Raw genomic sequence first — 24,372 nt, forward strand, 5'->3', positions numbered from 1 at the left:
TTCTCACCTTACTCCTTCAGGCCCAAGCTTGACAATAGCTTCCAATTTTTTCTAATCTCTAGGTCAATTCTCTTAACTCTATTTACCTTTTGGTAATTAATTCCTTTTATAGTCACATGAGCCACCAGAGTTGAAATTGTGTTTCCTGCCAGGACATTGACTGATATGTATGATTAGATAGTATTGATAATATTTTTAAAGGTAAAACGATGAAAACACTATGACACTATGACATAAATCATTTGAATGGAGTGGATAATAGAAAGTTTTATATTCTTTCCCTAATAGAGACCAAATCACTGAACTATGTAGGAATCAGGAGAAAGATCCCCTTCCCTTTCTTTCCTTGGCATCCAGATTGATCTGTGATAGAAAGGAATTGTCAGGCAGGGGATGGGGATGGAGCAGTAAATAAGATGCAACATATTTCCATAAAATAAATAACATTATAAATGATACACAGTATTATTTGCTGGTGCTTCTATATAATAAAGTATATTAATGTCCTATTGCTCCTTTAATAAATTATAACAAACTTGGCAGCTTAAAACAACATACATGTATTGTCTTATAGTTCTGGAAGCAAGAAGTCCAAATCCATTTCACCAGGCTGAAATCAAGGTATTGGCAGGGCTATTGTCCTTCCAGTGTATCCAAGGGTAAAATCCCATTTCTTTGCCTTTACAGCTTCTAGAGTTGCATTCCTTGTATTTCTTGGCTCATACCCCTTCCTCTATCTGAAAAGCTTGCAGCATAATGTCTTCCTTCAGTCGTCATATTGACTTCTACTCTTATACTCTACTCTGTCACCCTCTTATAAGAACACTGGTGACTACACTGAGGGCCCATCAAGATAATCTATGATAATTTGTCCAGTGCAACATCCTTAAGTTAATCATATCTGCAAGGTTTCCTTTGTTTTATATAAGGTAATATTCATAGATTCAAGGGGCTAGGATGCATATATCTTTGGAGGCTATTATTCAGCTTACCACAGTGTGATGGTTGATTATTTGGCTTGTTGGCTTGACTGGGCTACAGATTTTCCAAATATTTGGTCAAACAGTAATTTGATTGTGTCTATGAGTGGGTTTCTGGATGTGATTAACATTTGAATGGGTAGACAGAGTAAATCATATTGCCCTCCCTAATGTAGGTGGGCCCCATCCAATCAGTTAAAGGCCTAAAAAGAACAAAAAGACTTACCCTTCCATGAGTAAGGGGAATTTTCTCCTGCCCAACCACATTGAGTGGGGACTTCTTAGGGTTTTGGTTTTTTTTTTACAGTTTTAGACTCAAATTGAAACATCAGCTCTTCCTGGGTCTCCAGCCTACCAGCATTTGGACTGCAGTTACACCATCAACTCTCTTGAGTCTCAGGCCTACAGACTTAAATGGAAACTTACACCATTGGGTCTACCCAGTTTGCTGACTACAAATCTTGGAAGTTGTCGGCCTCCATAACCACAACCTTATACATTCCTTATAATCAATCAATCTTTCTTTCTTTTTTCTTTCTTCCTTTCTTTCTTTCTTTCTTTCTTTCTTCCTTTCTCTCCCTTTTTCAATATACAACTCTTATTTTTCTGTTTCTCTGGAGAACCCTGACAAATATACACAGATGTCCTTTTAATCTGTTATCTAAGTTCTCCTAATGCCTTGATTAGTGTGGAACTCATTTAAAAATCTAAAAAAAAGGATGGAAATTTGAGAATATCTTAGAAATATAAAAATAAATGGAACAAGAGCATGAGGAAGTATATGTCAACAGCTGAAATATAAACTCCAAAAAAGCATGCAATATAAGCTGCTTTAAAATCTTCAGTATAAGGATTGTGTGCAGTGGTTTTTCAGCAAATATAATGACTAGAATTAGAGTGTTATGCTTAATTGGATAAAGTTAATGGCCAGATATATAGAAAGTTCTCCCATTGCATCAAAAAAGAATGAAATGCCCAGCAATAAACCCATGTAAGTTGGAAAAAGACACGTACTCTGAAAATTATAAGATGTTGATGAGAGAAATTGAAGATGACACAAACAGATGAAAAGATATAACATGTTCTTGGACTGGAAGAATCAATATTGTTAAGATGACCACTCTACCCTAAACAATCTACAGATTCAATGCAATCCCTATAAAATTACCAATGACATTTTCCACATAACTGGAAGAAAGAAGTTTAAAATTTGCATGGAAACACAAAAGACAACAAATAGCCAAAATAATCTTGATAAAGAAGAATGGAGCTGGAGGAATCATGCTCCCTGACTTCAGACTATACTACAAAGCTCCAGTAATCAAACAGTATGGTATTGGGACAAAAACAGATACATAGAACAGTGAAACAGGATAGAAACTGATGCACTTATGGTCAATTAACCTATGACAAAAGAGGCAAGAATATACAACAGAGAAAAGACAATCTCTTCAATAAGTGGGGCTGGAAAAACTGGACAGCTACATGTAAAAGAATGAAATTCAAACATTCTCTAACACCATATACAAAAATAAACTCAAAATGGATTAAAGAGTGGATACTATAAAACTCTTAGAGGAAAACATAGGCAGGACTCTTTGACACAAACTTCAGCAATAATTTTTTGGATCCATCTCCTAGAGTAATGGAAACAAAAGTAAAAACAAACAAATGGGACCTAATTAAACTTAAAAGCTTTTGAATAGCACAGGAAACCATAAACAAAATTAAAAGACAACCTCCAGAATGGGAGAAAATATATGCAAACAATGTGACTGACAAGGGGTTATTTCCAAATTATACAAAAAGCTCAGACAGCTCAATATAAAACAAACAATCAAACAAACAATCCAATTAAGAAATGGGCATAAGACATCAGTAGACATTTCGACAAAGATGACATACAGATGACCAGCAGGCAGTGAAAGCATGCTCCACATTGCTAATTATTAGAGAGATGCAAATCAAAACCACATGAACTATCACTTGACACTGACCAGAAGGACCAGTATCAAGAAGTATAGAAATAATATATGCTGGAGAGAGTTTGGAGAAAATGGAAACCTCCTTCACTGTTGGTGGAAATGTAAATTGGTGAAGCCACTATGGAGAACAGTATGGAAGTTCCTCAAAAAAAACTGAAAAAAAGAGTTACCAACAATCCCATTCCTGGGTGTATATATGGAGAAAACCATAATTCAAAAAGATACATGTACCCAAATATTCATAGATCACTATTTACAATAGCTAAGACATTAAAGCAACCTAAATGTCCATCAACAGAGGAATGAGGGCTTCCCTGGTGGCGCAGTGTTTGAGAGTCCACCTTCCGATGCAGGGGACATGGGCTCATGCCCCGGTCTAGGAAGATTCCACATGCTGCGGAGCAGCTGGGCCTGTGAGCCATGGCCGCTGAGCCCGCACATCCAGAGCCTGTGCTCCACAACAGGAGAGGCCACAAGAGTGAGACGCCCACGTACCACAAAAAACAAACAAACAAAAAACAGAGGAATGAATAAAGAAGATGTGATCTGTGTATATATATATACATAAAATGGAACATATATATTCCATTATATATATATATTCCATTATGTGTGTGTGTGTGTGTATATATATATATATATATATATATATATACACACACACACACACATAATGGTATATATATATATACACACACATATATATACACACACATAATAGAATGTATATTATATAAAAATAAACATGATATATAATATAATATATTATCAATATGTATATATATACATATATATAAAATAGAATATATATATTGTATTGTGTGTGTATATATATATATATATATATATATATACATAATGGAATATATATATAAATAAACATGATATGTAATATATATTATCAATATGTTTCTAATATATAATGTATATTATGCTATATATTATATAATATATACTTATAGATTGTATTATTATATTATATATGAATATAATGATGTATATATAATATATTCATATATACTATAGTATATTATAATAATATAAATATAAAAACTTTTCATATTACATAATATAATTATATATACCATATAATGTATGATATATATTATATATAATACATAATATATACTATATTATGTAATATGTATAATTATATATTATTATTATATTATATATAATAATATATAATATATTATTATATTATACAATATAATATACTATATTATTTATAAATATAATATAATTATATAAATATAATAATGTATATAATGTATATAATTATTGAATTATCTAATAATTTATATAATCTTTTATATACTATAAATGATTTCATGTTACATAATATATAATAAATAACATATATTAAATATATTATATATAATATTATTGTATTATTATATAATATTTAATATAATATTATATAATTATTATATAATACTTATTTTATATTATATATAATGTATATTTTATTATATTATAATTATATATTATATGCTAATTATTTATAATTTATAATAATGTATTAAATTTAATATAATACATATTTATATACAAATATTAAAATATTATATTAGCAATTATATCATATTATGATGTAATAATTATATAATATAATAGTTATTTTATAATAATGCAGTAATAATATTGTATTATATAATAATAGTTATGATATATTATGTAGAAATAGAATGTAATTATATAAATATAATAGAATGTTATGATAACATAATATATTTTTGTATTTTATAATTATTTTAGTATTACATTCTACACAGTAATATATAATTTTATAATTTTTACATTTTATTATATTTATATATAATATAATATAATATATTATAATAATATAATATAATATAATATTTTATAATATATAAGCACAATATAACAATAATTATATTTATTATCAATTATATAATTAATAATTATATTTATTATCAATTATTTTAATTATAAATATTACAATGTTTATATGAATATAATAATGTGATGATTATATGAATATAATATATAATGTTATGTTTATATAAGTATTTTATATTTTTGTGTGTTATTGCATTTTATTATATTTATATTATATGATAATATGATTATATACAACATATTATATATATATTATGTAATATGAATTTATTTGTATTATATTCTATATTATACACTATATATAGAAATCTTATATGATATATATTATACATTATATATATTAGAATATGTATTATATAATATATAATATTTATTATGCAATAAATGTATATTTATATATGATAAATTGATAATATATTTTACATATAATTGTATTATTATGTAATTTCATATATAATAATATTTTATAGACATTATCATACTACTTGAGAAAGTCGGAGAGAGACAAAATCATATGATGCCACTTATGTGTGGAATCTAATAATATGATAGAAATAAACTTATCCACCAAACAGTTTTATACTCACAGACATAAGTAAACTTATGATTACTAAAGGGTAAAGCAGAGGGGAGGGATAAATTAGGGATTTGGGATTAACAGATACAGTCTACTATATGTAAAACAGATAAACAGTTAGAACCTACTCTAGCACCGGGAACTCTTTTCAATATCTAGTAATAACTTGTATCATTATCTGAAAATTAATGTATATATATATATATATATATATATATATATATATAACTGAATCGCTTTTCTCTACACCTGAAACATTGTAAATCAACTACACTTCAATAAAAATAAAAGAAACTTCTCTTATATTCAGCTCAAAAGAACCTTAGGACAATAGCTTTGGAAAGAAGAGAAAAACAAAAAAGTCATATTTCTTTCATTTTCTTTCATCTTATTTGTATTGTAAGCATGTGAACAGGGATATAAATGTGTTTTTGACTTGTTGAAATCAATTTAAAGGTTTTTCACTCTGTATAAGCATTATCTGTGACTCCAACCTTTCATCAGCTATGTCTATACATCTCAAATTAACTATAGCTCTCACCAATTATTTGGTAAGGTGGTTCCAAAACCTGGCTAATCATCAAAATTATCTGAGCAGCTTTTTGAGTCTTGAGCTTGGTAAGCAGAATTCTAAGTTTGCCCCTGACTCTGGTTATTCCATCAAGTACTCATCTAAATATTGCTTTGAAGAAACTCTGAAAATGCAGTTAGATGACCCTAAAATAAAGAAAGTAACCTGTATTATCTAGGTGGGTTCAACATAGTCTTATAAACTCTTAAAGAAAGGGAAAGGAGGGCCAAAGAGCAATAAAAGAGGAAAAGCAAAAGAGACAGCAAAAGGGAGACTCAGAGAGATTTGAAACACAAGAAAGAGTTGATGTGCTATTGATGGCTTGGAAGATGGAGGGGATTTGGAGCCAAGGAAACAAGAAATATGGGCAACTTCTAAAAACTGATAGTTACCTCTGACCAACACTCGGAGAACAGGGACCTCTGTCCTACAACCACATGAAAATGAATTGTGCCAACAGCCTAAATGAGCTTGAAAGTGTATTCTTCCCGAGTCTCCCTATAAGAGCCCAGTCAGCCACAACCTTGATTTCAGCCTCCTGAAACCCAAAGCACAAAACTCAATTGAGCCAACTCAGACTTCTGACTTATAGAACTATAAGGTAATACATTTGTGTTTTGAATAAGGATATGAAGGTACCTGACAAAATTTTTAAAATTAAGTGTTTTGAATATTATTCAGTTGTCATACTTGATTTGATAACTACATTATCTGTCATGAGCTATCAATCAATGAGAATAATTTACACTTCCTACTGTGTCCAAGGCCATAGATGAGTATACTACTGGATATAGACATGGTGAAGGATATAGGTTTTTGTTTTTGTTTTTTGTTTTTTGTTTTTTGCTTTAAGAAATGTTATTTTTGATTAGGACAAGAAGGTTTAAGCACATTAAACAATTATTGAAGCTTATTTGACTACATAGAAAAATTTAGGAAAAACCACGTGGAAGAATTGAGGTAGGTTAACTCCTAAAGGTGGGGTGGAATTCATACAGATGATGGAAAGGAGAATGGAGACCCACCTTGTTTTGGGGGTAAAAAGCATGCATGTTATAAAACAGAGCTGAAGGCAGCTTTCAGTGCATTCTCCCACCTTCAATGAAGGTAAAAGTCTCTCTTGATTTATATCCCTGAAGAATTTATTCCCTGTATATTTTCTCCAGAAAAATCTTTGGCAGACTGAGGTCTAAACCAGAAATATATTATTTCTAATAGTTTCAACTTGTGGCTGTTCAGAAAAGTGTGTGAATGTGTGTGTGTTCATGTAAGATTATATGTTCAAATAGATTAAACTTCTTTTACTGGGGACTTGGATTGAAATGGTAAGAAGGAAACCCTAGGGTAATGGACATGGTGTTTCAGAAGCTGGCCATTATTGGTAATAGAACCCGGTGTGGAAAGCCTTGTCTTGCTCTTTAAACTAGACCAAAAGAAAACTAAATTGATACACAAGGAGGACTTTTTTTTTTTAACTAAGACTTATATAAACACATGATTTTATAGCCTGGGAGTATGGTAGGGAGGTTAAACACTTTTTATGTAATCTCATTTTACTATGAACAGGAGTTAAATTCTAGAGCTTGGGAGTTGTGTTTTTAAGCACTCTCAGGGACAGAAAATATCATTTTGAAAAGACATATATCCTCTTGAATATTGAATTGTTTTGTGCCATCAATGCTAACTTAAAAATCCCATGTGGGTCGTATAACACTAAGAGATTACTCATGTCAATTAGACACCTGGGAATGAAAAAAGGAGACAGACCAATACAGATGATCATGATTTTATATAACAGAGTGTGGTTAGAGGGACGGTAGAAAAATATTTTAAACTGTAGATGGGTAGAGAAAGGACTTGAGGAAAATTAGCTTATGACTCCAGTACTTCAAAAAGTTATGTCAATTTCAGATTTAAAGTACATTTTTAGTTCATCCAGTTCCCTCTGACTTTAGGGCCACCATCATCACTTCATTACTTGCTCAGACTGACACAATACTGGTCCTGAATCCACTCTTGTCTTCCTCGAAACAATTCTTATAGTATCAGCCAAGAATGATATTTAAAAAATCTGTTAATATCTCCTTTTTAAAGTCAGTCAGTTGCTTCATTTTGTTCTTAGGCTAAAGATGGAGTCCTGTGTCAACACTTTCTTCTCACCTTCTACATTCCTGCTGCCCTAGCCTTATCTGAATTGCACTATCACAGCTGTTCCTTTGCACATGCTGTTCTCTCTTATTAACCACTTACTGCTAGCCCTTTACTAGGCTAACTCTTACTCATTCTCTAGATTTTGTTCACAGATTCCTTCCTCAGAGAAGTCTTCCTCACTTCACATCTACATTAGTTCCCCTTAGTGTATTCTTTCACAGTCCCTTGTGCCTTTTCTTCATCAACTTTATCACAGTTTTTAATCATACATTTATTTTGGCATTTAACATTTGTCAGAAATTTCCACATGCTAAGCCCTGTAATGCAGTTACTGTGTCTGTCAGTCACTAACTTCTTTCACCAACTCCAATACCTGGCATATTAAAGGCATTTAATATACATGTGCGTAAAAAGAGGGAAGGAACAAAGAAAGGAAGAGAGGTTGGAAGGAAATTAAGGTGGTATCAATTAAAAATATAGTCAAATCCAATGCTGTAGGAGTGGACACTGCCCCATAATAATGCTCGATAGAGAATTAAGAATGAAGAAAAATTATTAGGAAATTTGGATGGTGAAACATTAAATGAGAAACCTGGAGCAAGACTAGGCTGTTAGTGTTGATCAATTCACTCTCAAGCCTACCTCTTATCTGTCAATCATCAAATTCACTTCTGGAGAAATATGTAAACCAATGCAAGAGATTCACCTTAACTAGCCATTCTGACAGGTGTGAAGTGATATCTCATTGTAGTTTGGATTTGCATTTCCCTGATGACTGGTGATGTTGAGCCTTTTTTCATGTGCTGGTTGGCCATTTGTATGTCCTCTTTGGAAAAATGCCATTTCAGGTCCTTTGCCCATTTTTAAATCAGGTTGCTTTTTTTATGTTGAGTAGTATGAGTTCATCATATATCTTGAATATTAACCTTTTATGGTTATATCATTTGCAAATATCTTTTCCCATGCAGTAGGATGCCCTTTTGTTTTGTTGATAATTTCCTATGCTGTGCAAAAGCTTTTTAGTTTGATTTGCTCCCATTTTCTTATTTTTGTTATTCTTTCCCTTGCCTAAGGATACATATCCAAAAAAAGATTGTTAATATCAATTAGCAATAAGATTGCTTGTGTTTTATTATTAAAGTTTTAAATCCTTTTTGAATTTATTTTTGAATTTATTTTTGCACATGGTGGAAGAGAGTAGTCCACTTTGATCCTTTTGCCTATGGCTACTCAGTTTTTGCAATACTATTTATTGAAGAAGCTGTCTTTTCTCCATTGTATATTCTTGCCTTTCTGTCATCAATTAGCTGCCCATATAAGTGTGAGATTATTTCAGGTCTCCATTCTGTTCCGTTGATCTATGTGTCTGCTTTTAGTCCAATGCCATACTTGTTTGATGACTCTAGCTTTGTATAATGGTTTCAAATCAGGTAGTGTGATACCTCCAATTTTGTTCTCTCTAAAGATTATTTTGTCTATTTGAGGTCTATGGTATAGGCATATAAATTTTTAGAATTTTTTGTTCCAGTTGTGTGAAAAATGCCATTGGTATTTTGATAGGGATAACACTGAATCTATGGATTGCAGTGGGTTGTATGGTCATGTAGTTCATGAGCATAGTTTATCTTTCCACTTTTTTGTTGTCTTCAATTTTTTCATTAGTGTCAGATTTCTGAGTATAGGTCTTTTTTTTTTTTTTTTTTTTTTTTGGTACGTCGACCTCTCACTGTTGTGGCTTCTCCCGTTGCAGAGCACAGGCTCAGTGACCATGGCTCACGGGCCCAGCTGCTCTGAGGCATGTGGGATATTCCCGGACCGGGGCACGAACCCGTATCCCCTGCATCGGCAGGGGGACTCTCAACCACTGCGCCACCAGGGAAGCCCCTGAGTATAGGTCTTTTATCTCCTTAGTTTGAATTATTCCTAAGTGTTTTATTATTTTTGATGTGATTTTATGTGGGATTGTTTTCTTAATTTCTCTTTCAAATAGTTCATTGTTAGTGTACAGAAACAGAACATATTTCTGCATATTAATTTTATATCTTGCAACTTTATTAAATTCACTGAGCTCCAGTCGTTTTTGCTAGTGTCTTTAGGAATTTCTCTGTGCAGTATCATGTCATTTGCAAACAGCAACAGTTTTACGTCTTCCTTTCCAGTTTGGGTTCCTTTTATTTTTCTGGTTACTGTGGCTAGGACTTCTAATACTAGGTTAAATAAAAGTGACAAGAGGAGTTTCCTTTTCTTCTGTCTGATTTTAGGGAAAATATTTTTATTTTTTCACCATTGGGTATGATGTTAACTGTTGGCTTTTCATAAATGGCCTATATTTGTTAAGGTATGTTCCCTCTGTACCCACTTTGTTGAGAGTTTTTATCATGAATGGATGCTGAATTTTGTAAAAAGTTTGTTATGTATCTATGGGGATGAACACATCATTTTTTATTCTTCAGTTTATTAATATGGTGTATCACAGTGATTGATTTGTAGGTATTTAACCATACTTGCATCCCTGGGATAAATCCCACTTAATTCATGGTGCATGATCCTTTTAATGTACTGTGAATTTGGGCTTGTTAATATTGCATTGAGGATTTTTGTATCTGTTTTCTTAAGTAGTATTGGTCTACAGTTTTCATTTTTTGTGATATCTTAGTTTGGTTTTTATATCAGGGTGATGCAGGCTTCATAGAATGAGTTCAGAAACATTACTTCCTTTGCAAATTTTTGGAATAGTTTGAGAAGAATAGATGTTAACTTTTCTTTAAATATTTGGTAGAGTTCACCTGTGAAGCCACCTGGTCCTGGACTTATGTTTGTTGAGAGTTTTCAAATTACTGATTCAATTTCATTACTCATAATTAGTCTGTTCATATTTTCTATTTCTTTCCTGATTCATTCTTGGAAGATTGTATATTTCTAGGAATTTCTCCATTTCTTCTAGATTGTCCATTTTACAGGCATATAACTGTTCTTGGTAGTCTCTTAGGATCCACTGTATTTCTGTGGTGTTGGTTTCAATTCCTCCTATTTCATTTCTGATTATATTTATTTGGGCTATCTGTGGGGTTTTTTTTTTGATGAGTCTGACTAAATGTTTATTAATTTTGTTTATCTTTGCAAAGAATCAACTCTTAGTTTTATTGATGTCAATATTTTCTATTGTTTTTCAATCTCTATTTCATTTAGCTCTGATCATGATTATTTCTTTTCCTCTTCTAACTTTGGGTTTTGCTCTACATTTTCTATTTCCCTTAGGTATAAGTTTAGGTTTTTTGAGATCTTTCTTGTTTCCTGAGGTAAACTTATATTGCTGTAAACTTCCCTCTTAGCACTGCTTTTGCTGTGTCCCATAGATTTTGGATCATTGTGTTTTTATTTTCCTTTGTCTCCAGTATTTTAAAATTCTTTCTTTGGTTTCTTCTTTGATCCATTAGCTTTTTAGTAGCATATTGTCTAGCCTCTACACATTTGTGGAGTTTTTTTCCCAGCTTTATGTTTTTCCTTGTAGTTGATTTCCAGTATCATAGTATTGTGGTCAGAAAAGATGCTTGATATGATTTCAATCTTAGTAAATTTACTGAGATTTGATTGTTGCCTAGCCTGTCATCTATCCTAGAGAATGTTCCATTTTCATTCAAAAAGAATGTGTATTCTGCTGCTTTTGGATGGAATGGTCTATAATATATCTATTAAGTTAATCTGCTCCAGTGTCATTTAATGCCATTGTTTCCTTATTGATTTTCTGTCTGGATGATCTATCTATTGATGTAAGTGGGATCTTAAAGGTCCCTACTATTATTGTGTTACTATCAATTTCCCCCTTTATGTCTGTTAATATTTGCTTAATGTTTTTGGTACTCCTATGTTTGGTGTGTATATATTTACAATTGTTATATCTTCTTCTTGGATTGATCCCTTGATCATAATTTAATGTCCTTCATGGTCTCTTGTTACAGCCTTTGTTTTAAAGTCTATTTTGTCTGATATAAGCATTGCTACCCTGGTTTTCTTTTTGGTTACATTTGCAAGGACTACCTTTTTCCAGCCTTTTGCTTTCAGTCTGTGATGAGATCTGAAGTGAATCTTGTAGGGACCATATATATGGGTCTTTATATCCATTCAGCCATTCCATGTTTTTGATTTGAACATGTAGTCCATTTGCATTTAAAGTAATTATGATAGGTATGCATTTATTGTCATTTTGTTCACTGTTTTGTGGGTTTTTTTTGTCCTTCCATCTTCTTTTACCCTCATCTCTTGTGATATGATGACTATTTTAGTGTTATGTTTGGATTCCTTTCTCTCTTTGTGTGTGTGTGCCTATTATACATTTTTGGTTTCTGGTTACCATAAGTTTATATACAGCAATCTATATATGTATATGCACATAATTTTTTTAAGCCACTGATTTATTAAATTTGAATGCATTTTAACCCTGCATTTTTACTCCTCACCCACCTCACATTTCCTGGTTTTGACATATTTTACATCTTTTTATTTTGTGTATCCTTTAACTGCTTATTATGGATATAGATGACTTTACTACTTTTGTCTTTCAACTTTCCTACTAGCTTTACAAGTGGTGGATATATTACATTTATTGTATATTTGCCTTTACCAGTGTGATTTTTCCTTTAGTAATGTTCATATTTCTAGTTGTGGTCTTTTCTTTTCTGCTTAGAAAAGGCCCTTTAACATTACTTGTAAAGCTGGTTTCATGGTGCTGAACTCTTTTAGCTTTTGCTTGCCTGTAAAATTATTGATCTTGACATCAGATCTGGATGATATCCTTGCCAGGTAGAGTATTCTTGGCTGTGAGTTTTTCCTTTTATCACTTTAAATCTATCATGCCCTTCTGGCTTGCAGAGTTTCTGATGAAAAGTTAGCTCATTGTCTTATGGGAATTCCATTGTATGTAGCTAGTTGCTTTTCCCTTGCTGCTTATAATATTATCTCTTTATCTTTAATTTTTTCCATTTTAATTATAATGTATCTTGGTTTGGTCTTCTTTGTGTTGATTTTTGGGAATCTCTGTTCTTCCTGGACCTAGATGTCTGTTTCCTTTCCCATTTTAGGAAAGTTTTTATCTATTATGTCTTCAAATACATTCTCTGCCTCTTTCTCTCCCTCTTCTCCTGGGACTCCTATAATGCAAACGTTGGTATGCTTGATGTTGTCTCAGAGGTCTTTAAACTGTCCTCATTTCTATTTAAATTCTTTTTTCTGTTCAGTTTGAGTGATTTGCACTACTCTGTATTCCAGTTCTCTGTATTCCTCTGTATCATCTAATCTACTACTGATTCCTCCTAGTGTATTTTTTTTAATTTCAGTTATTGCATTCTTTAGCTTTGCTTGGTTCTTTGTATTTTCTTACACTTTGTTAGAAACTTCTATCTTTTCACTGTGTTCATCCATTCTTCTCCCAAGTTCTCTGACCATCTTTATGATTATTACCTTGAACTCTTTATGGGTAGATTACTTATCTCCACTTCATTTAGTTCTTCTGATGTTTTATCTTGTTCCTTCATCTGGAACAAATCTTGTTTCATTTTGCCTAATTATTTGTTTTAATTTCTGTGTATTTGGTAGGTTGGTTATGTTTTCTGACCTTGGAGAAGTGGTCTTATGTAGGATACATCCTTAGGGGCTCAGTAGCACATTCCCCTCTCATCATCAGAGATCTATGCTGTAGGGGTACCCTTTATATGGGCTGTGTGGGCCCTTCTTTTATGGTTGGCTGACTACTGTGGGTGCACTAGTAGGCATGGCTGGTCCCCAGTCTTGGTGTCTGTAAGTCTTTGTGTAGAGTGGAGGCTGCCAGCCACTGGTTTGTGGGAGAAAGTCTTAGCACAGCTGGCTGCACAACCTAGGGAGTCCCAGTCCTGGTGCTGGCCAGCTGGTGGTGTGAGGCCAGGTCCCAGGGTGGTTGGTTGTGGGGTCAGAAGTTCCAGAGCTAGAGTTGGCTTGCCAGTAGATGGGGCCATGTCCTGGGGGTTTTCCTTGGGCTGGTGGTGGCCTGCTGGTGGGTAGGGCTGGTTTCTTATATGTCTGGCTGTGAGTTCCAGGGTGTCTCAGAACTGGTGTCAGCCCACTGGTGGGTGGAGTTGGATCCCAGTGTGGCTGGTTGAGGGGCCCAAGGTGCCCTGGAGTTGATGCTAGCCCACTGGTGAACAGGGACAGGACTCAGGGAGACCTAGGGCGATGCTGGCCCTTTGATGGGTGGGGTCAGATACTGACAGGGTTGTCTGCAGGTTTCCAGGTGTTCTGGGGTTAGTTCCTAGACTCTCTGGTGGATGGGGTAAGGTCCCAGGGCAGCTGGGAGCTCAAGGGGCCTATGACAGCTTGCAAGGTAGGTGGGGATGTATCCATGCCTGATGAGGACTGGTGTTGACAAGCTTGTGGTTGGGACTGGGTCCTCATACCAGTAAGCTAGAGATAGAATTCCAAAATTGTGCTCACCGATATCAGTACCCTTATGGTAGAAAGAGCTCCCCAAAATGGCTGCTGCCAGCATCTATGTCCCCAGAATAAATGTTACCCCTGGAAGGCTTTCCAAGCCTTCTCTGGAAGGCTTTCCAAGATCAGCAAGTGAGTTTGACCCAAGCTCCTTTCAAATGACTGTCTCTTCCCTGGGTCTCAGAACATGTGACATTTTCTGTGTGCCCTTTAAGATTGGAGTCTATTTTCAACAGTCCTCTGGCTATCCCAAAAGTAAGCCGTGCTGGCCTTTAAAGCCAAATGTTCTGGAGAATTATCTTCCTGGTGCAGGAGTCTGATGTGAGGCTTGAACCTCTCACTTTTTGGGGAGAAAGTTTGTAAATGTAATTATGCTTTTGTTTGTGGTTTCCCACTGGGAGGTATAAGTCTTGAGTGTACCATGTTTCTGACCCTCCTACCCACATCGCTATGGTTCCTTCTTCAAATGTTTAGTTATATAAGATCTTTTCTGCTAGTCTTCATGTCATCCTCATCAATAGTTGTTCTGTAAATAGTTGTAATTTTGGTGTGCCCATGGGAGGAGGTGAGCTCAGGGTGTTCCTACTCCACTATCTTGGCCACTCCAAGTTTACTTTTATTTTAAAGATGTAAATCTAATGTTAACATCCATGAAGTGACTTAGATAAATTATGTAACTTGTAAGTGGTCTATCGATTAAACCTAAGAGTCTCTATATTAGAGTCTCCTTTGAACATCTCTAATTATTCAAAGAGTTTAAAATAATTTTGAGAGATGGTGGATCCACCAGTTCTCACCACATATAATCCAATCAGGAATTTCATGACCCTCATATTCATAATATCCACACTTACTTTAATACTCTTTGGTGCACAAAACTCTATTTAGTGTCAGTCTATCATGTGGATATGGAGACATATAATGAGCATCATCATAACTGGGAAGATTTTCTAGCCATACTCAAGAGTTTGTATTGAACTTTATTGATTTCCATTATTTAAATGATCCTCAAAGATTGTGTGACTTAAACTTTTTTAAATGCATTTTTTCCAATGTAAAAGACCAGGAAAATAAAGAAAAGTATAAATGAAAATATGCAAGACACAGTAAATCCTTAAACATTTTTAGCTGTGTGTGTATATATACTATATCTTTTGTTAATTTATCTAACATTTTAAAATAAACTGTGTATGTTGCACAGATAACCCTAATTCTTCCCCTTCTACACTCTTTTACACATAACTTGTTCCTTCCACCAATAGGTGGAGTCTGTTTCTCCATACCTTGTCTATTTCTCCACTCCTTGTCACGAACCTTACCTTGTGACTTTATGTGACCAAAGGTATGTTGTTCCAATATTGAGCATGGGCCTTAAGGAGCATTCCATCTTCTGCTCTCTTGCTGGGAACTATGTCAAACTTCCATGTAAACAGTCTTGGACCAGCCTGCTAGATGAGAAGAGACACATGGCTTCCTTGCTCCCTGGGACTGACAGTCAACTAATACACAAAAGCAGAACCACTAGATGACCAGCAGCTGATCACAAATGAGTGAACCAAGCCGTGACTGGAAAAACCAACCCAATGAATACAACTTAAATTTCTGAGCTCCCAAATCATAAGGTAAATCAGTGTTGCTGAAAGTCATTAAGGAACAGATATCTAATACATCAATCTTGCTTCTCTTGCAAGCACTTTCTTTGAAAAATAATTCATACTTGACCCTGCTGTATAAAGCACAATGCAGTCAAAAGAGCCCTGAATTAGCATCAGGTGATCTGATTTAATTCCTAACTCCCTCAATGAGTAGAGGTATTACTGCAAACACATAAAGTATATTCTGTTTCAGTTTCTATAACTATAGACAGATATCATGTTACATACACTTTCTACATTGATACTTTGTAATGAACAAATGAGAAATTAAATATGAAAATGTTTTGTCTGACTTTATGCCCATTTTCCGTTCTCCGAGGTTTGGTTTTCCCATTTAGAAAAATTCAAGGATCAATCTAGCTCAAAATGCCTATAATATTATAATTGGTTGATGGTGTTTTCGGAGAATCTAATTCAAGATACATGCCTTGTTCCATATCTCTGTGAGGATCATTACTGAATAACACATTGAGCCATAGCATAGATACCTACTGGGGGCTCTCTTAAAATTTACACAATGAGAAAATCTTATTTAATCATCCACATTGAAATGGTAGTAGTTGGAAAGTAGAGTGGAGTTCAGACATAAATTTTGTGAGTAATCCCTTCTCCAGTACAATTTTAAGAAAGGAAACTCGTACACCTAATTATTTCCTCATATATTCTTTCAGTTGTAAAGCACTGTCTTTGAATTTGGCAGAAATTATCAAAGTCTTGATCAAAGTCAAAATTTTAATGATGTAAAAGAGACTACAAAAATATGTAAAAGGTAAATCCTCAGCCTTTTGTCCAGTTTACTAAATTAAAATTTCCAGAAGTAAAGTCCAGAATGAAACAAACACTGTACGTGATTCAGGAGGAGGCCAAAATTCAGAACTGTTTATTTTTCATTCTCCCCAGAATCAAGAAGGGACTCAGCACTAACCTGTTTCTAATCATTTTCATATCTGCTACTTTGAATAAGCTAACTTTTCTTATTTCTTTTTATACTTAATGAGAATCTTAAGCAAACTGTCATTTTAATTTAGTTATTCAAGGGAGAGATAAATGTTTACCCTGATGTGAAGACCAAGAAAAGTCTGAGTGAGGATTCCAGGCAACAAGAGAACTCTGGAGTCTTGGAAGGGACAAAGGCAGAGAGAGAAACAGACAAAGAAAAGGGTCATAGGAAAACAAACATCTCATGTTTTCCTAGGGCTAACTCATGTTAAAGTCTCTGGGAATCATGCTGTTTGGATTAGTATGGCTTAAAAATAATTGCTCTCAGGACTTATTCCCAATTTGAGGTCTCTCTAGGCTAGATAGACTAGCAAGTATAAAATACAAAGCAAACAGGAGATCCTATAACTTCTCGGCATTGTGGCTGTCCGAATCCACAAATATCATTTGCTCTTTTCTCTGCCACATTTGCTAGTAGGATTTTTCTTGGGTCAGTGGCTGAGAATATTTCCTTTGTTTCTTTCAGTCTCTAACTGACAGCCTCATTCATAAAGAGTTGGCCTTGTTTTTTGGCAAATGGAATCACCATTAATACTGTAAGCATTATACCTTTAATTCTAACCATTCTAGGTTCAATCCTCTAGGTAACTAAAACACTGCTTTCTTAGGAAGTAAAGAAGGAAGAAAGAAAAAAAGAAAAAGGAAACGAAGCTAGTGAGAAAGGAGACCAATATATATTGAACACCTAAGATACACACATTCACAAACATATTGTTACATTAACTTTCACAATAGCCATTGAAGTAAGCAAGATTTTCCCCTGTTTGCAATTGAAGAAACTAAAACTCAGAGATTTTTATGAATACTTTATCAAATACATAGGATTCAAACCTGGTTAAATCTAGCCCTAAAGACCATAATTCTTCAACTCACTTAGAATCAAGTTTGAAAACAAATATTCCTGTGAGTACAAGAGAATTCTTTTCAGTAAACATGCTTATGTGAATATATAAACCTCTGGTTCTTCAGGAGAGGTATTTTGAAGAGAAAACTCTTGTTTATGTCAATCTTCTTTCTACTATATATATTTTCTCATTGGTGAATACTGACAGCAATTGGGTATCGGCCAATAATACTTAATAAAATATTACACAATGGTATAGAATCAAAATAATTTCATGGAGTATCATATATCATCATGACAAGAAATTTTCTAGAAATCTTTTTTTCTATTACATAGATGTGTATATGTGTATGTCTATACTGATTCAGAATGTAAAATGTATTTTTAAACATTATTTGTTGTGAAAAAAAGTTTGAAAGTTACTGGGCTAGGTGATGGGAATATTGCCCAAGGCAACTGTTATTGGGAAGCTATCTTAGAGAGAGGCCTCAAGAGAGGGCTCAGAAAGGAGAAGAGCAGGACTACAGAAAAGTTTGTCAAGTGTTAGAGTTTCACAGAATGTGAAATAGTTGTTCTCATTTTTCAACTAATAAAGTCATTTAAATGCAGAGGGGAAAATTTCCTGTAGTAGAGTCATGTTGAAGTCTGCAGACACCCATCACCTGTGAGTAATTGGATCCTCAATTAAACTCCTATCATATTTTTCCAATGTTATTCCATATTTGTAGGATCAAAATTGATTTCCTTTTTATCATGCATTGTCCAAAATGGATGAGGCATTTCTCATTATCTCTTCCTTGAAGAACATACTTATTATTTATTCAGAACTTGCTGAGATATAGTATACTCTTTATTTACTTACTTGCCTAGGGAAAAATCCTGCTACATTTTCTTCCCCTATATGGATCACAAAAATATAATAGATAACAAGCAGCAGTTGTTCTTCTTTCTTGGTTATTACTCTTGCCAGTCAAAGAGGCCAAGGAGAAGTGTAATGTGGCTTAATATATGGAATAAAAACCAGTGCACTTGTCTAGCCATTCAGAATATCATTCTAGCCTGAGACTGTCACAGAAAAAGGAGAAACATTCAATGGAATTGGTGTGACTGCTTCTATTAGGCCACTGACAACCATTTGTTGAACCTGAGGACATGGGAATTATCACTAACAATAATGCCTATTATCTGTGCAATGATTGCAAGACCACTTCAAAGTAAGTTTACATATTTATCTCCTTTTAATTCTTATAACTGCTCTGTATGATTAAGGAAGTATTATCTCCATTTTAACAAATGAGAAAAATGAGGCCAGTATGAGTTAAGTGATTTATCTTAGAACACACAAGTTAGTTGCAAAATTGGAACAGATGCTATAACTGCTAACTCCAAGTCCTGCATTCCTGCCAACAGATAACAGTGCCCACATTAATTTTGCCTTGTAATATACTCTTTTCTCGTTCACTAGCTAACCTGTTTCACAAAAGTATGTTTTATAGTTTATGTTTAAAAAGAGAAAAAAAAAGAAAATGGAAGGTGGGGTGATTATTCTGTCACATCTGCTGAGTGCAATTAATTCATTGGTTTCGTGAATATGAAGTGGTCTAGAGGAATATGTATTTATATAACAATTACATATGCTGGGAAAATGTAGGTGGTTGATACAGATACATTGGTTTCAATTCTAATATTGGTTTAAGTAAATTATATGTTGGCCCCAGCCAACAAATATATCCATTACAGTTAATTTCTCTAATTTGGTTAAAGGACTCTAGATTTATTCAGCAGTGTAAGTATATCAGGTTATATAAAATTAATAGCTTTAGTTCATTCATATGGCCTTAATTAGGATGCATAGATTGAGATGAAAAGAATCAAGAGAGAGCTCTGCATTTGATTATAACTGTATCTGCTCTAGTATCAGTTTCTACAAAGGCAAATACATGTTGGCTTCACTTAATACGTGCTTGTTCAAAGAAACCAAGCAATGGCTTAATTATACTTAGAAGGCTTTCATTAAAATATATTGTTTGTCTAAATACCAGTTTAGTTCACTTTATTTAATAATCCAAGAGTATTTACAGGGCCAGGAATATAATTGTATACATTGAAAAAAACAGTTGATTGTGTTATGTTTCAAGGAAAATAAATTCATTTTTGTGAAGACTTCTTGGAACTTTGAAAACCGTCCTGTTTCCAATCTGTGTACTTGTCTCAAAAACTTGGCTTTGGGAATCTAAGTCGTTTTCTTCCCCAAGAAAGAACTCTTTTGGGAGAAAAGAATTCCCTGATGGACAATAATGTTCTTCTCATGTGGTTGCTGAAACTTCCTACCAAAGTCAGGGTGATAAATGAGTTTTATAGTCAGTGACTTCTTTTACATTTGCCCACCTTGCCAATGGGGATAGAGTGGCATAGCTGTGTATATTTAGAGAACTTACAAGAAAGAAAGTCAGACCACTCAATCTAAATTTTGTCAGACCTCAGTTTTCTTTTCCATTCTTTCTTTTTCTTCTTCCTTTTTCTTCAAATCTTATTCCTTTGCTTAAGGTCTTGGCTCCAAACCATATGGCCAAGAACATAATAAGAAAAAGAGTTGTGTCTTCTGGCCATCAGTCCAGAAATATCCTCCTCACAAATTATCTTGGTGCCAGAAACCCACCATAAAATATTCATTGGTTTTGATCCTGAAGTATTTTTAGTCTGCAAAATGTCTTCTACTAAAATGAAAATGTCTCTTGGGGGACAGAGAAAATTTTAAGCAATTATGAGTTAAACTCATAGTAGGTTTATGAAAATTAAGATTGAATATCTTCAAGAACTGAAGGACACAGAATATGTTTCAGGCCAAAAAAAAAAAAAAACCCTGAAAAATCCACAAGTACAGAGTGGCATAGAAAAGATAATTAGAGGATGTCATATCTCCCCTCTCTTTTTTTTTTCCTAAAGTTTGGTTCTATCCTTGAGTCACTTGTCCTTCTATTTCTCTTTTTTCCTCTCTCTTCCACTCCCACTACTCTTCTTGATGCAACCCATCTTCTCTCTAGAACTGAAAACAGAACAAGCAGTTATTGGACAAGACTGAGGGGACAATACAGGAGAAGTAAATATTGGAGATGTGAAGAACATTGCTGCATTTTGAGTATAAAAACCTTCAATTTCTGGGCTGCCCTGGTGGTGCAGTGGTTGAGAGTCCGCCTGCCGATGCAGGGGACACGGGTTCGTGCCCCGGTCCAGGAAGATCCCACATGCCGTGGAGTGGCTGGGCCCGTGAGCCATGGCCGCTGAGCCTGCGTGTCCGGAGCCTGTGCTCCGCAACGGGAGAGGCCACAACAGTGAGAGGCCCGCATATCGCAAAAAAAAAAAAAAAAAAAATCTTCAATTTCTGACCTTATAGCAGAGTTGGTTAAGAGCATGGATGTTTAGGCCATGGTTCAGATCCAAATGTTGCCACTTATCGGTGTGACCTTGGGCATATTATCCTTATATCCTCTCTGAGCTTCAAATTTCTTTTCTAAGAGCAAAATCTAACTTAAGGTAGTTGTGAGGATTATTGAAATAATTAGCAGAGTGACTGGTGCATAGTTCCATATAGGGCAGTGTTCGATATAGGGCAGCTGATAATAATAAAGTGCTAGTATAACAACAAAAACTAAGGTAACTATAACCAGATTTCATTTGGGGGGGGGGGTTCTGTCCACAAATGGATGAAATAAACTAATATATTAAAGTGGTTATAACCTCTGTTAATTGGAAATCTCACTTTAAATTATTATGCTCATGCCTAAACACTAAGAAATAACTTTAAAAATAACATTTAAAAGCAGATAAAAGCAGCTCAGTAAATGTTTGGATCCCACGCAATGAAACCCCTGTACTCGACTCACAATGCCACAGGCTATTAATCAACTTAGATTATCTCGTTATAATAAATTTGAAAGAATTGGTCTATGTTCTGTGGTGGTTAAAGGCAAATACTTTTTGCAGTAAAGACTGGTGCCTAAACACCTAAATATGAGAAGGAGAAAGGAGAACTTAAAAACTGCAGAGTATGTTATGAGAATGAGAGAATATTTCTTTAGGAGGAGGTAACCAAGAACAGGTTTCCAGGAAAGGAAACTTTGGTTTGTCTAGAGAGTTGGGCCAAGCTAGGAGAACAAATAACAATGATGATTATGATGATAATCATCATGATAATTAGTAACAACTACTATTCTTTATGTGTAGTTAATACCCACAACCATCTAACATGGGAGCTATTATTGTCCTCATGTTAAAAAATGAGGAAACTGAGACTTGAAGTGAAGCATATTTTACAATGTGACACAGGTAGAATGTCTCAGAACTGAACCAAATCTGGTAGATCAAACTTTAAGGGCATACCTCTTTAAATTGTATCATGCTTATGAAAACATCATGACAGAGATCTGCAAAAAGTTGTTCAGAAAGTATTAAGATGGCCTTCCCAGAAGACCAGATAGCAGAGAAAACCAAGGTACAAACCATGGACCTAATCAGCCCCAATACCATTAAAACTTGACTCCAACATTACACTCTTCAGTCAACTCTTCCCACAAGTGAACACTCATTTTATCTTAGAGACCTGGGTCTGCTTTCCCAACCATATTTGCCTGTGTTCTGTCCTAACCAGCATTTGGCACAGGCTCTGAAATTAGCAGTCTATGATATAAGTGCAAGGCAAATGCCCTTTCCCACTTTTCTGGGTTAAGTTGGAAGGAACAAAATTTATCTACTTCAAAATTATGCTCGGGACTTGACCTTGTGTATTAATTCTACTTATGGATAAAGCTCAGTCATTGGCAGACAGGGTTTTATTTTGTTTTGTTTTAGAATCTTGCTCTATGAACTTGGAGACCTGCATTATATTTCCAGGTAGTATTTTCTAAGGATAGCTTGGACACTTGACACTGTGTTTTCAAGCTGTCAGTCATAGTTCTATTAGGGATTTTGAAAGTACTGTGTATTCCAGCATGGCCATAACCACAAAACACACTGAGAGGTGTCCCAGGAAATAGTAGAAGGATTTACATGTCTCTAACATGGATGTCATTGGAATGGGGGCAGAGATCATGATACAAGAAGGCTGATGATCATAATCTAAGATTCATAAATCTATTCCTATTATACACCAGATATGTGAAGTCTCATGTGTGTATATTTAGTTGTAGGCAGGAAGGAAGAGAGAATTTAAAGGAGTGTGTATATATTGATGGTATAACTTTGAAGGTGCAGAGTAGTGATGGTGGATGTCTTGGAAAATAAGTAGTCCCATTCCCAAATTCTTTATTTATCCTGAAAATAACAGTAAGGCTGAAAGGCATGAAAATTATAGTAGGTAGTCACGAGGTAAGAAGAAAAACCCAGCCAATTGTCTATTATACAGGATAAATTTACCTGAATTCCAAACTAAAATAAAATTTTAATTACCCAGGGGGAAAAATTAAAATTAAATAACAAATAATGGAATTGTCACTTTTTGTGTTACAGAACTTCCTGGAATCTCTATCCTTTGGCAAAATAAACAAAAGAAACCAGAGGTGGCTCTACCCCAAGACCAGTGATGAATGGAATAGAGGCTGCTGGTGCAGCTTATGGTTCTAGAAGAGGGTTCCCAGCTGCTGGGTTGGGATGGGGGCAGATCAGGAGCTATCCCTTTTCCAGCCTCATGTGGTCACTATCTATATTTTAGCACTCTCCAGTCTTTTTTCTCTGGGACCTGCTTTTTCAGTTACTCTTGTACCTTATTCTTCCTGCTCATCTGGGGCCTTTCTCCCCTGTCAGCTTCCCATCCCTTTCAACAATGTTTTTAAAGGTAGGAAGTTTCCCCTAACAGCACATAGGCTGTAACTCTGTGCTGCTGAAAAATATCGCAACTATCCAACTGGATAGATTAGTCAGTTCCACACTCAAAATGTGCTACTGTGGAGCTGACACTGAGCTCTGTTATCATCCTCCTCTGTGGCCTCATGTGAACATTCTTCACCCATATGTAAAGAAAGCAATGCTAACTTGCCTACCTCAATTTACCTCCTAGGTATCTTAGAGAATCCAAATTTATATATAAATGCATGTGTGTTTTCATTCATCTATTCAACAAATATTTATGAAGTGCTTACCACATGAACATGATTGGAAAGTAGAAAAAATGTTCTATGAATATTGTGATTCTTCACTTTACTGTGGGACTGTGAGGAGAAAGTCTACCACACCAGTTTTTTTTTAATTGTTTTTAAAAATGAAATGAACTGCTGATAAGTGGACTGAAATTTT

Source organism: Mesoplodon densirostris, chromosome 15 (genome assembly GCF_025265405.1).
Source record: "Mesoplodon densirostris isolate mMesDen1 chromosome 15, mMesDen1 primary haplotype, whole genome shotgun sequence".
NCBI lineage: Eukaryota > Metazoa > Chordata > Mammalia > Artiodactyla > Ziphiidae > Mesoplodon > Mesoplodon densirostris.